Source organism: Lissotriton vulgaris, chromosome 6 (assembly GCF_964263255.1).
Source record: "Lissotriton vulgaris chromosome 6, aLisVul1.2, whole genome shotgun sequence".
Taxonomy (NCBI): domain Eukaryota; kingdom Metazoa; phylum Chordata; class Amphibia; order Caudata; family Salamandridae; genus Lissotriton; species Lissotriton vulgaris.
The window spans coordinates 1,053,882,230-1,053,896,833 of record NC_141694.1 but is presented as its reverse complement, the minus strand read 5'-3'; the positions used below and the strand labels follow the sequence as shown (position 1 = coordinate 1,053,896,833).

General features: G+C 51.5%; 1 protein-coding gene across 1 annotated transcript in view; it reads right to left on the bottom strand.

Annotated features, from left to right (window-relative positions):
- LOC147708403 (presenilin-2-like) overlaps positions 1-14,604 on the bottom strand; it is a 448,344-nt gene that overhangs the window by 346,717 nt on the left and 87,023 nt on the right. The gene's annotated exons all lie outside the window — the stretch shown is intronic.

Genomic DNA, 14,604 nt, shown 5'->3' with positions numbered 1-14,604 from the left:
GCAGCATTATTGTTGTTCTCAAGAGACACTACGTACTGTAGTAGGTGGGAGGTGGGAGCAACAAGGAGCGGGAAGGAGGGGGGAAGCAAAGAGGAGTGGATGGGAGGGGGGAAGCAATGAGAAGTAGGTTGGAGGGGAAAGCAATGAGAAGTGGATGGGAGGGGGAAAGCAATGAGAAGTGGGTGGGAGGGGGAAAAGCAACGTGGAGTAGGCGTGAGGGGAAAAGACATGAGGTGTGGCGGAGGGAGGGGGGAAGCAATGAGGAGTGGGAGGGAGGGGGAAGCAATGAGGAGTGGGAGGGAGGGGGGAAGCAATGAGAAGTGGGTGGGAGGGGGAAAAGAAATGAGAAGTGGGTGGGAGGGGGGAAGCAATGAGTGGGAGGGAGGGGGGAAGCAATGAGTGGGAGGGAGGGGGGAAGCAATGAGTGGGAGGGAGGGGGGAAGCAATGAGGAGTGGGAGGGAGGGGGGAAGCAATGAAGAGTGGGAGGCAGGGGGGAAGCAATGAGGAGTGGGAGGGAGGGGGAGAGCAATGAGGAGTGGGTGGGAGGGGGAAAAGCAACGTGGAGTAGGCGTGAGGGGAAAAGACATGAGGTGTGGCGGAGGGAGGGGGAAGCAATGAGGAGAGGGAGGGGGGAAGCAATGAGGAGTGGGAGGGAGGGGGAAAGCAATGAGGAGTGGGAGGGAGGGGGGAAGCAATGAGGAGTGGGAGGGAGGGGGAAGCAATGAGTGGGAGGGAGGGGGGAAGCAATGAGGAGTGGGAGGGAGGGGGAAGCAATGAGGAGTGGGAGGGAGGGGGGAAGCAATGAGAAGTGGGTGGGAGGGGGAAAAGAAATGAGAAGTGGGTGGGAGGGGGGAAGCAATGAGTGGGAGGGAGGGGGGAAGCAATGAGTGGGAGGGAGGGGGAAGCAATGAGGAGTGGGAGGGAGGGGGGAAGCAATGAGAAGTGGGAGGGAGGGGGAAAAGAAATGAGAAGTGGGTGGGAGGGGGAAGCAATGAGTGGGAGGGAGGGGGGAAGCAATGAGTGGGAGGGAGGGGGGAAGCAATGAGTGGGAGGGAGGGGGGAAGCAATGAGGAGTGGGAGGGAGGGGGGAAGCAATGAAGAGTGGGAGGCAGGGGGGAAGCAATGAGGAGTGGGAGGGAGGGGGAGAGCAATGAGGAGTGGGTGGGAGGGGGAAAAGCAACGTGGAGTAGGCGTGAGGGGAAAAGACATGAGGTGTGGCGGAGGGAGGGGGAAGCAATGAGGAGAGGGAGGGGGGAAGCAATGAGGAGTGGGAGGGAGGGGGAAAGCAATGAGGAGTGGGAGGGAGGGGGGAAGCAATGAGGAGTGGGAGGGAGGGGGAAGCAATGAGTGGGAGGGAGGGGGGAAGCAATGAGGAGTGGGAGGGAGGGGGGAAGCAATGAGGAGTGGGAGGGAGGGGGGAAGCACTGAGGAGTGGGAGGGAGGGGGGAAGCAATGAGGAGTGGCGGAGGGAGGGGGGAAGCACTGAGGAGTGGGAGGGAGGGGGGAAGCAATGAGGAGTGGCGGAGGAGGGGGAAGCAATGAGGAGTGGGAGGGAGGGGGAAGCAATGAGGAGTGGGAGGGAGGGGGGAAGCAATGAAGAGTGGGAGGGAGGGGGAAAAGCAACGTGGAGTAGGCGTGAGGGGAAAAGACATGAGGTGTGGCGGAGGGAGGGGGGAAGCAATGGGGGGGGAGGGGGGAAGCAATGAGTGGGAGGGAGGGGGGAAGCAATGAGAAGTGGGTGGGAGGAGGAAAAGCAACGTGGAGTAGGCGTGAGGGGAAAAGACATGAGGTGTGGCAGAGGGAGGGGGAAGCAATGGGGAGTGGGAGGGAGGGGGGAAGCAATGAGGAGTGGCGGAGTGAGGGGGGAAGCAATGAGGAGTGGGAGGGAGGGGGGAAGCAATGAGGAGTGGCGGAGTGAGGGGGGAAGCAATGAGGAGTGGGAGGGAGGGGGGAAGCAATGGAGTGGGAGGGAGGGGGGAAGCAATGAGGAGTGGGAGGGAGGGGGGAAGCAATGAGGAGTGGGAGGGAGGGGGAAGCAATGAGGAGTGGGAGGGAGGGGGAAAGTAATGAGGAGTGAGAGGGAGGGGGGAAGCAATGAGGAGTGGGAGGGGGAAGCAATGAGGAGTGGGAGGGAGGGGGGAAGCAATGAGGAGTGGGAGGGAGGGGGAAGCATTGAGGAGTGGGAGGGAGGGGGGAAGCAATGAGGAGTGGGAGAGAGGGGGAAGCAATTAGGAGTGGGAGAGAGGGGGAAGCAATTAGGAGTGGGAGGGAGGGGGGAAGCAATGAGGAGTGGCGGAGGAGGGGGAAGCAATGAGGAGTGGCGGAGGGAGGGGGGAAGCAATAAGGAGTGGGAGGGAGGGGGGAAGCAATGAGGAGTGGGAGGGAGGGGGAAGCAATGAGGAGTGGGAGGGAGGGGGGAAGCAATGAGGAGTGGGAGGGAGGGGGGAAGCAATGAGGAGTGGCGGAGGAGGGGGAAGCAATGAGGAGTGGCGGAGGGAGGGGGGAAGCAATAAGGAGTGGGAGGGAGGGGGGAAGCAATGAGGAGTGGGAGGGAGGGGGAAGCAATGAGGAGTGGGAGGAAGGGGGAAGAAATGAGGAGTGGGAGGGAGGGGGGAAGCAATGAGGAGTGGAAGGGAGGGGGGAAGCAATGAGGAGTGGGAGGGAGGGGGAAGAAATGAGGAGTGGGAGGGAGGGGGAAGCAATGAGGAGTGGGAGGGAGGGGGGAAGCAATGAGGAGTGGCGGAGAGAGGGGGAAGCAATGAAGAGTGGGAGGGAGGGGGAAGCAATTAGGAGTGGGAGGGAGGGGGGAAGCATTGAGGAGTGGGAGGGAGGGGGGAAGCAATGAGGATTGGGAGGGAGGGGGGAAGCAATGAGGAGTGGCGGAGGGAGGGGGAAGCAATGAGGAGTGGGAGGGAGGGGGGAAGCAATTAGGAGTGGGAGGGAGGGGGAAGCATTGAGGAGTGGGAGGGAGGGGGGAAGCAATGAGGAGTGGGAGAGAGGGGGAAGAAATGAGGAGTGGGAGGGAGGGGGAAGCAATGAGGAGTGGGAGGGAGGGGGGAAGCAATGAGGAGTGGGAGGGAGGAGGAAGAAATGAGGAGTGGGAGGGAGGGGGAAGAAATGAGGAGTGGGAGGGAGGGGGGAAGCAATGAGGAGTGGAAGGGAGGGGGAAGCAATGAGGAGTGGGAGGGAGGGGGGAAGCAATGAGGAGTGGGAGGGAGGGGGGAAGCAATGAGGAGTGGCGGAGGGAGGGGGAAGCAATGAGGAGTGGGAGGGAGGGGGGAAGCAATGAGGAGTGGGAGGGAGGGGGAAGCAATGAGGAGTGGGAGGGAGGGGGGAAGCATTGAGGAGTGGCAGAGGAAGGGGGAAGCAATGAGGAGTGGGAGGGAGGGGGGAAGCAATGAGGAGTGGGAGGGAGGGGGGAAGCAATGAGGAGTGGGAGGGAGGGGGGAAGCAATGAGGAGTGGGAGGGAGGGGGAAGCAATGAGGAGTGGCGGAGGGAGGGGGAAGCAATGAGGAGTGGGAGGGAGGGGGGAAGCAATGAGGAGTGGGAGGGAGGGGGGAAGCATTGAGGAGTGGCAGAGGAAGGGGGAAGCAATGAGGAGTGGGAGGGAGGGGGGAAGCAATGAGGAGTGGGAGGGAGGGGGGAAGCAATGAGGAGTGGGAGGGAGGGGGAAGCAATGAGGAGTGGCGGAGGGAGGGGGAAGCAATGAGGAGTGGGAGGGAGGGGGGAAGCAATGAGGAGTGGGAGGGAGAGGAGAAGCAATGAGGGGTGGGAGGGAGGGGGGAAGCAATGAGGAGTGGGAAGGAGGGGGAAGAAATGAGGAGTGGGAGGGAGGGGGAAGCAATGAGGAGTGGGAGGGAGGGGGGAAGCAATGAGGAGTGGGAGGGAGGGGGAAAAGAAAAGAGAAGTGGGTGGGAGGGGGAAAAGCAACGTGGAGTAGGCGTGAGGGGAAAAGACATGAGGTGTGGCGGAGGGAGGGGGAAGCAATGAGGAGTGGGAGGGAGGGGGAAAGCAATGAGGAGTGGGAGGGAGGGGGAAGCAATGAGGAGTGGGTGTGGGGAAGTAACAAGGAGTGGGCGAGAGGGGGGGGAAGCAGAGGCCTTGGCTCATTTTGTCTGACCTGCCCCTATTTGTTGCATAGCGAGCAAGCTAGGCGGACCTCTACAAGGAGAGCTTGGGAGGGAGGGGGTTCTCTCCTCCCCCCCCCCCCCCCAAGAAAATCTGGGGAAAATGGCAAAAATTACAACACATTTTTTATTACATATTAAAAATGTTATTAACTTTTAAAGCATAGTAATTGATGGGCTTGCAGTGCACCAGGATACAACAATCTTTGTTGGGGCTCTTCAATGACTCCTTCTGTATCACCCTCCAAGAGTGCCCCTCATCTCCCCATAGTTCCTCTCTCATATGTATTTGATTTGTTTTATAGCGCCTCTCCTACCAGATTATTGTGTTGGAGCACTTTACATCAAACATACATAGAGAAAATGAACAATATGGGTGTAAGTCAGTGTACAGAATAAGTTACATAAGACAAAGGGCACTTCAAAGTGAAGGCATTTTTTAAGACTGCTTAGACTGGAGAAACACAAACTCAGGATTAGAAATGTAAGAGAGTGGTCAGGGTTACATTTACTAATAAGAATCGAAATTTGCCTAGCTTAGTAACGGTAAGTTTCAATTCTATTAAGTAAAGAACGGGTGGTGGTGTGCACACCGTGTTTGTTCTGAGTAATTCATTTTAATCTTCATCTGCGCGTTGCGTGCGTTAAACTGGGCATGTACCTTGCCCTGTTGGTACACAAGTTGAAACATGAACAGTGGGGAGCATAAAGATGCTCCACTCCCAGTCGCACTGCTGAAAAGGATATTACATCCTACCCCAAATTCCAAAATATATATCGAAATCGATTTAATCCATTTTAACCATTTTTAACCATTTTTATCCAGTCAATTTCAGTGCTTTTCACTTGTATATTCCACAAACATATTAAATCATGCGTATTGGATGCTTCATATATTCACAGCGTGCCACAGGCCTCATCAGGAATACGACCAAAACTCAAGATTTCGTCGAGCCAGCATTTCTTTATTAATACCCAATGCATTTCAGGCTTTTCATAGCCCTGAACTGCAATTAAATCATCACACAAAGATTCATTAATTTTAATCTGGTCCTGAATCAAACATATACAGTCCTTAGTCCTTCAATACCGCGCAACATTATAAGCAATAAAACCACATATACCCCCAAGTGACAAACCCCATGTAATCACAATCAGTGTTTCATCTACATTTTCAGTGCCCCCATTATAAGCAAAAAAAAAACATATACCCCCAAGTGACAAACCCCATGTAATCACAATCAGGATTTCATCTACATTTTCAGTGCCCTCATGTACTTTTATCACAACATATGCTAATCCACGTTCTATGTTTACCCCTAACATCATTCCACGAGCATCGCAGTTAAACACTCCCATGCATTTTACAACATGTTTTAATAAGTACCCTTCATCTGCCCTTCTACATTTATTCCTGTCTGAACTTCCCCATTACCTCTGTCTCGCCCTTTTTATGTTATTTTCCCTTTTCAATCTTCATTTCTACACGGCGCAGTACCTCACATTCATCTAATCAATGAAAAAAACGTTTCCCTGGTTTTGTATTACTCCTTAACCTACTCTGATTACATCAGTTTCATAGCTCTACAACATTCTTCTCCTCCTCTCTTCCCACTCGTTTTCACTCGCATTCAAACCTTTATTTCAGACAGGAATAAATGTTGAAGGGCAGATGAAGGGTACTTATTAAAACATGTTGTAAAATGCATGGGAGTGTTTAACTGCGAAGCTCGTGGAATGATGTTAGGGGTAAACATAGAACGTGGATTAGCATATGTTGTGATAAAAGTACATGAGGGCACTGAAAATGTGGATGAAATCCTGATTGTGATTACATGGGGTTTGTCACTTGGGGGTATATGTTTTTTTTGTGCTTATATTGGGGGCAGATTAAAATTAATGAATCTTTGTGTGATGATTTAATTGCAGTTCCCCTGACGAAGGGCTATGAAAAGCCCGAAATGCATTGGGTATTAATAAAGAAATGCTGGCTCGAAGAAATCTTGAGTTTTGGTCGTATTCCTGATGAGGCCTGTGGCACGCTGTGAATATATGAAGCATCCAATACGCATGATTTAATATGTTTGTGGAATATACAAGTGAAAAGCACTGAAATTGACTGGATAAAAATGGTTAAAAATGGTTAAAACGGATTAAATCGATTTCGATATATATTTTGGAAATTGGGGTAGGATGTAATATCCTTTTCAGCAGTGCGACTGGGAGTGGAGCATCTTTATGCTCCCCACTGTTCATGTTTCAATTCTATTAAGGACACGGAGACGAGGATTATGGTTCTCCTTTCTTCGCTCTTTATTTAGTACAAAACTCACAGCAGCCTAGAAAAGCTCAACAAATGCTTATATGTCCCAGAACAAATGGAAAAAGCATTAAACCAGGGAAAAAAATATGCAGTTTTCAAATACTCCAACTACAAATCCCATTAATCCATATGGGTAGGGTGCAACATTAGTCCTTTGACAGTGCCCATGACAGCTAGATAGGACGTCAATCCTTGTGCAATCTTCCTCTTTCTTCGCGTGAGTCACGGCAACATCCTACTGGTCCTGTTTCAAACCTTCATTCCCTAACGGAAGAAATACAACAGCGTAAGCGTCGTAAAATAAGCTACATGTTTAAATAACCCAATGTTGAACATCACAACATCTTGAGCAATGCACAATCTACAGGTAAATCAAAGTCTGACTACTTACAGCAGTATGGACGGGTTCTCATCCGAAGGTAACCTCGGAGGGATAATCCTCGCCTCCGTGTCCTCAACAGAATTGAAACTTACTGTTACTAAGCTAGGCAAATTTAAATTCTATGTCAGGACCGGAGGCTTCGGATTATGCTAGTTCAAAGCTTACTTACCACAAAATGTGCAATATCCACAACTGGTTTAAAATAAAACCTCTTAAACGTGGAATCCGAGGACCAACCCACAGCACGCATCAAGTCCTCCAAACGAGCTCCCAAAAAAAAAGCCTTAGAAGCCATGGCTCCTATAGCTGAGTGAGCTCTGAAAAGTTTAGTGTTGATACATGCCTCTTGCATGACCCATCGCACCCACCTGGCAATGGTGGGGGAAGAGACCGCCTTGTGTGGCTTTCGTAAGGCAATAAGTAATTGTTGTTCGCCCAGAAGACGAATCTCTAACGTCATGTCTTCTTATACTTTTAGACATTGAACAACGCACAGCTTAGGGGTATCTACAAATGCTGGGTACGAAATTGTCCTCGATGCAGACTTCGTGGGACGCCCCACTGTAAAGGTAACCCCCTCCGGGGAAAAAACCCTCGCTGAGACGTCCAAAGCTTGTACATCAGAGACCCTATGGCAAGACACCAAACACAAAAGCATGGCCAACTTAGCTGACAACTCTTTCAAAGAAAGGTATTTGTTAGGTTGCCATGATAGAAAAAGATTCAGAACGACATTGACATCCCAAAGGACTGAGTAACGTGGTTCTGGGGGTAATGAAAGGTGGATACCTCTTAGGAGTCTACATACAAAAGAATGTTCACCAACCGGAGCTCCCTCAACCAGGTAGTGAGCAGCCAAAATCGCAGAATGCACTGCGTTAATGGTGCGATACGCCAGGCCGTCTGATGCCAATTCTGCCAAAAAATTCAGAATGGGAACGACGCCCTCGACCAGGGGATCCAGGTCCCGTCTAAGACACCAACGCATCCACCTAGTCCAGGCGGAACGGTAACGCTTCGCGGTACTGACTGCCCAGGCTTTGGACATAAGGTCCTCAGCTGATCTCGAAAGGCCCGTGAGCGACCAAAGCCGCCATGCCATGAGGTGGAGCGAACCCTGTGTTATGAGATGATGCGGCTCCCTGTCCGGATTGAGAAGAAGACGAGGAAACCGGGGGAGTAGGATTAGAAAATCCCAAGAAAGTTCCAGAAGAACTGGAAACCAAACTTGGTACCTCCATAAGGGTGTGATCACCACCATCTCCACCTTCTGGCGGCGAAGTTGGGCCACCGTCCGCACCACCATTGAAAAAGGAGGGTACACATAGGCTGTCTCCTGACTCCAATCCTGAAGGAAAGCATCCGTGGCCTCTGCGAGAGGATCCGGCCTCCAGCTGAAGAACCGTGGGAGCTGATGGTCTAAGTGAGACGCAAACAGGTCCACTAAGAAAGGACCCCATAGATCGTTCAACCATTGGAATACCTGTACGTCCATCTTCCACTGGCTGGAATTCCGCAGATGCCTGGAGTGCCAATCCGCCAGCTGATTGGCTTGACCCGGTATGTACTCCGCCGTCACGGAGATATGGTGGGCCAGACAGTAATCCCAAAACTATTTTGCCAAATTCGCTAGAGCCCGAGATAGTGGACCGCTCAGATGGTTGACGTATCGAACCGCAGAGACATTGTCCATCCTTAGAATAACACATGATTGCACTGAATCTCTGGTCCAGCAGCATACTGCGAAGGACCCTGCCTGAAGCTCCAAGCAGTTTATGTGCAACTCATGATCCTCTGACGACCAGGCGCCGCCTGAGAAATCCCCGCAGCGGGCACCCTAACCCGACCTGCTGCCGTTGGACTCTATTACTAGATCCGGAACGGACCCGAAGATCGCCCGGCCGTTCCAGGCCTCCATGTGAGTGAGCCACCAGGACATCTCGCCCTTCACCTCTGCGGAGAGGGGAACCAACTGATAGTAAGTCATGCCCTTCCTAAGGTGGTGCGCCTTGAGACGTTGGAGGGCTCAATAATGGAGGGGCCCCGGGAAGATTGCCTGGATGGAAGAGGAGAGGAGTCCCACCACCCTGGCAATCTGTCGGAGGGAGGTGTAAGACTTGGAAATTGTTTGACGCAACACATGCCGAATCTCGGCCATCTTCTGAGACAGGAGACTCAAGGAGGATAGGAGGGAGTCTACGACAAACCCAAGAAATATCACACTCTGGGATAGAGAAAGAACGGACTTGTCTTTGTGGATGACAAACCCTTGCCCTTGAAGCAGGGAAATAGTCTGTTGAAGTTGGAAGCCCAGCTTCTCGGGACATTGGGCCATCAAGAGGATTTTGTCCAAAAAGACAATTATCCGAATACCCGGACTTCGCAGAAATTCCACCGCCGGGTGGATCAGCTTGGGGAAAAACCAAGGGGCTGAGGAAAGCCCGAACAGAAGGGCAGTGAATTTGAATACCTGATCCTTCCAGATGGATTGTAGAAACCGACGGTGCGGGGATGAATAGGTACCACCAAGTACGCGTCCTTGAGGTCCAAGCATACTTTCCAATCTTTTGGAGGAAGAACGTCCCGGAGAAGATGGATTCCTTCTATCTTGAAATGCCGATAGACCAACCACCCATTGAATTCCTTGAGGTTGATAACCAGCTGTTTGCCTCCATCTGCTTTTTTGTCCACCATGAAAATGTTGCTGAGGAAACCTGTTCTGCAGGGATAACACTTACCGCTGGCATTGGTGTTGCCGGAGTTATTCCTGAAGCCACCTCGACTTCTGAAGCGCTGTCCTCTGGTGGGATAAAAATGTGTTTAGTTGGCAGAGGTGTTGTATTGACACAAACTGGAGCCTTGACCCTTGTTGGTAAAATTTTGATTGCCACGGCCGGTTGTGTTGCCCCTTCTGCGACCGGCCCCTCGAGAGAAATGTTGCTGAAACACCCTTTACTGGACTGGCCTTGTCCAGGGAGGTAAAGGTTGAAACAAATTTACCTAATTCCTTAATGAAGGGGTCTCCAAAGAGACTCCCTTGGGCCACCGCCCCTGCCTCCGAGGAGGCCAGGTCACCCAACTTCGGGTCTAACTTGATCAGGAGTGATCATCGACGTTCGGTCGAGAGGGCACAATTGGCGTTCCCCAAGAAGATGACCACCCTTTGCGCCCAATTTGACAGGACGTCTGGAAAAATAGCGGAACCTGTCACCTTCGCTTCCTCTGCCATGTCAAGGATTTTAGTAATGGGCCCTATTGCATCCAGTAACTTATCCTGACAGGAGCGCTAGGAACGGTCAATGCCTTTGTGGGGATCTTTCACAAATTTCGCAAGGAAGGTGGCCATTTTCGAATCTAACTCTGGTGTCATAGCTACCTTTCGTTCCAACGTGGGCCTTGGGCACTCCCCTCGCAGACAACTCCTCGCCTCATTCTCCAAGGGTTTGGGAGGCGTCCCGCACAAACTTCGCCACCTTGTCCCCAGGGGTCCAAGCTGCAGACAGCGGATGGATTATTTCATCCGCGGTCCAACATGCCCGAACTGTCCTGTGGTAACTCGGTGGTGGAGCCGGAAGAGTGCCAAGAACGCACCGACCCCTCGTCGTCGTCCGTGTCTGCCGGTGACACCCCTCCAGGGGACAAGGGAGTCGTACCCAAAGACACCGAGGGCTCAGGCCCGGTGGTGGCGCAGGGGTGGAAGTGGTCGCCTTGGCCAAAAAAGAATCGCACAAACGCTGAAAGGCGTCCCTGTCCACACCATGCGGCCCCGCGGAGACCCCCTCCCTGCAGAGGCAGGGGGCTCCTCTCCTACGGGAGCTGGGGTATTAACCGGCGTGCCTAAATGGGCTTGCGCCAACTTTGCTCACTCTTCTACAATACGGGTGGACAGGCACTCCTCCATGGGGCCTACTATCTCTGTGACACAGCGGTAGATAGAGCTGTCCACCGCATTGTAGAATTCATCATCGAGATACTGCTGAAATTCCTCCTCCTCGTAGTAGCCCTCCTGTTCCATGCCTGCCAGTGGGAACTGCAGTCACAGGCAACAGCCAAATATGTAAATGGGGCTGAGGAAAAGCTGTTGAGACCAGCACTGGTTGTGGGCAGGCCACAGGCAAACTAACTTTAAGAGACGGTTGAAATCCGGAAATCAAGGCTGCACTGTCCTTAAAGCGCGCAGACCCTCTCCAAGAGACCGGGTCACAGACGCCTCCCAGCGCGCTGCCACACACTCTAAAAGACCTTCAATTTACCTGCAGGCCTAACGCGGTAAAAACCGCTTTAATAGTGCTGAAAATCCGCCCACAGGCGTTAGTTGCAGTAGAACCGCTGTATTGACCCCGCGTGGGGCGTAAAGTAATGAGGGGCAAATACAGACCCAGATCTTCTGGGAGTTCAGGTGAGGCAGCAGGGGCAAGGCTCCGGCGCGTCCCGCTTCCCAGCGCGGTTCCTCTGTGTGAGGAGAAACCGCGCTGAGGAGCAACGAGACGCCGCAGCTCCCCCTAGTGGTCAACACGCACAGCAATGAAACAGGTTGATCGCCTAAGGAACGAAGAACGTTCCCGCGATCTAACGGGCTCTGTGAAGGCAAAACATCTGCAATAACACTGTACAACTAAGCCCCACAGAGCCCCCCCACAGCGCAATAACAGCAAATTAACAACCAATAACATAAATCCATGACTCAATAATAGAGATAAGAAACAAACAACTTAACTGGCTACAAAGCAGCGAAGAAAGAGGAAGATGGCACAAGATGGACGTCCTATCTAGCTGTCATGGACACTGTCAAAGGACTAATGTTAGACAACTACCATATGGATTTAATTCTATTAAGGACACGGAGGCAAGGATTATCCCTCCCAGGTTACCTTCGAATGAGAACCCGCCCGTACTGCTGTAAGTAGTCAGACTTTGATTTACCTGTAGATTGTGCTTTGCTCAAGATGTTGTGATGTTCAACATTGGGTTATTTGAACATGTAGTTTATTTTAGGACGCTTACGCTGTTGTATTTCTTCCGTTAGGGAATGAAGGTTCGAAACAGGACCAATAGGATGTTGGCGTGACTCGCACGAAGCAAGAGGAAGATGGCACAAGGATTGACGTGCTATCTAGCTGTCATGGGCACTGTCAAAGGACTAATGTTGGACACTACCCATATGTATTCATGGGATTTGTAGTTGGAGTACTTGAAAACTGCTTTTTTTCCCTGGTTTAATGCTTTTTCCCTTTGTTCTGGGTCATATAAGCATTTGTTGAGCTTTTCTAGGCTGCTGTGAGTTTTGTACTAAATAAAGAGCGAAGAAAGGAAAAGCATAATCCGAAGCGTCCGGTCCCGACATAGAATTTATTTCTACCCAAGCAATCCTTATTTAGCAAAATTCGAATAACGAAATACTGGAAAGCAGATTACTTCCTAACCTGTACCATGCAGTTTGCATATAGTTCTTTGGGGAAGGTTCATCGATTACTGTGATATATTGCTATTGTAACTTATGAACTGTACAGTAGCAATAGGATCTCTGTGACAAAAACAGTAACTCACAGAGCTATGCAAAACAATAAACCTATGTGATCTGCGTGGTACACATTCTTTGCAGCAGGCATATTAACCCTCTGCGCTAACTTAGATGAGTAAAAAACTGCCATTAGACAAAACTCAAGCTCACTCCAGCAGGAAGATTAATTACCAGAGATATCTTAACATTTTATTGTCGCTGAAAAGTGCTCGATACACCAAGAACTCTGCAAAGGGTGCTTTTAAAACTACACTATATTTCATAACACAGGGAGGCTGAAAAAGTAAGAGAGTGCTGTGTGGATTATGCTCGCCTGCGGATTTTGTTACTGGGGGACGACATTGCAGCACTGCTGCAGAACCGGCACCCCATCCTTCCAACCTCCTGGGGAAATGCCTGATGCCAAGTAACGCCTGTGAGCCTTGGCGGGGGGAGTAAAAAGGGGTGGGTGGGGAAGAAGCAACAGGGGTAGACAGGAGGGTGAAACATCAAGAATGGGTGGGAGGGGGAAGTAATCAGGATGGGCTGGAACCAGGGAAGTAATGTGGTGCGCGTGGGGACGGAGCAACTGGAAGTGGGCAGGGGGAAACAACGGGGAGTGGGCACGAGGGTGGGTATAGCAACGGAAAGGTGTGTTAAGCAACATGGAGTGGGTAGCTCTGTCCATCATCTCCTTGTGTTTGCTTTTTTCAATGTGAGAAGTTGGCCTGGTATATGATGATCACTATTCTAGTGAGCACCTTGCACCAGTCCAAACGACCCTTATGGTGATTGGTTGTAAGTCAACCTTATAGACCAGCTATCCTAATGGTAGCATGGACAAAAGCAGTCTTAGGTTAAACTCAAGAGGGCATGTGAAGCCAGCTGTTTTACCATATGCAATCCTTTTAACATCAAATGAAAGGACACCACACAAGTTATATATTATAAAACATATGTATTTATTTCTAGAATAATCCCCTATACTCTTTATGAGCACAGAAGCACAAGCGTTAAACAAAGAACTTAATATAACATACAATAAGCTGCACAATTATGGATAGGCCGGGTGGCCACTCAAACCATATATTAAAAAAGTGGTACAAGTACCAGGTCACGAACAATGGTAAGGCCTAGGGCCTTGGGAATCGCTGGGCCTACACTGGACTAACGAAGGTTATGACATAGGAGGCCCACAGGATGCGGGTGCAGTGTCTATAGGCAACCGCGTTTACCATACAAGTCAATGGTGCGTAAAAATCTGAAAGTTATAGGTTTGGGAGTCTTCAGACTGGACTAGAACTTAGCCACTTGAAACTAGGACACTAGGGATGTAAATAACTACAGGGGCACCGGAGTACCCTCTTTACCTCACCCACAGGAAGCGGGTGCATGGGTGCCAAAGTGCGTCGGGTTTCTTCGTGGAGTTCTATGGAGCCTGAAGGAAAAGATGCTGCAGGCGACCAGGAGAGAAGAGTCCAGTTGGATCCAAGGGTGGATCGAAGATGTAGAGTACCTGAAAGCAGAGGGGACAGAGTCTAGGTCACTAGCTAGTGACCAGGATGGAACCAGGACGGAACCAGGCAATGTCGGGTTGCAATCAGGTGCTGTCGAGTAGTTTGTCTCCGCTGCCACGTGGACCAGGAAGTATCGAAGACGACCAGGAGTTGAACACGGGCTGTCCCACGAAGGCTCTCGCTGTCGGCGGTGTCGGTTCTCGAATCGGAGTCAACAGGCCTTGGCAAATGCAACCCACGCAGGACTCGAAAATGGCTTCTGGATCGGACAAGCAAGGTCAGATCGGTGGCTCCTTTTCAGGGGAGCTAGGGCCAGTCTGAGGCAACCAGACCAGCAGTTCAAAGTCGAAGGTTCGTCGTCTCAGAGGCCACTAGTCAACGGGCAAGTGACCGGACAACGCGCCGAGCAGGAAAAGTGCAAAAGGGCCCCACGCAGCACTCGGTGAGTGTGGAGAGGTGATCTTCGGTGCACAGGCTGCTCGAGGCTGGGGCTTCTCAATCCCCAAAGTACAGCTTCGCGGGGGCCTCGGGGGCTGCACAGGAAGCACTTCGCTGGCTTTCCAAGATGGCCGGTCCCACGTCGCCTCAACGGGTCTCAGCTTTGCTAGGACTGTGGATCGGGCTGTTGGAAGTCTGGGAGTCCAGGTCTTGTCGGTCTCCGTCGTTCGAGCTCCGGCGGGAGCAACGGCAAAGAAAACCTTTGAGCGCTGATGGTGCATGCTTGCACAGGGTGGCCACTCCTTGACCACAAGG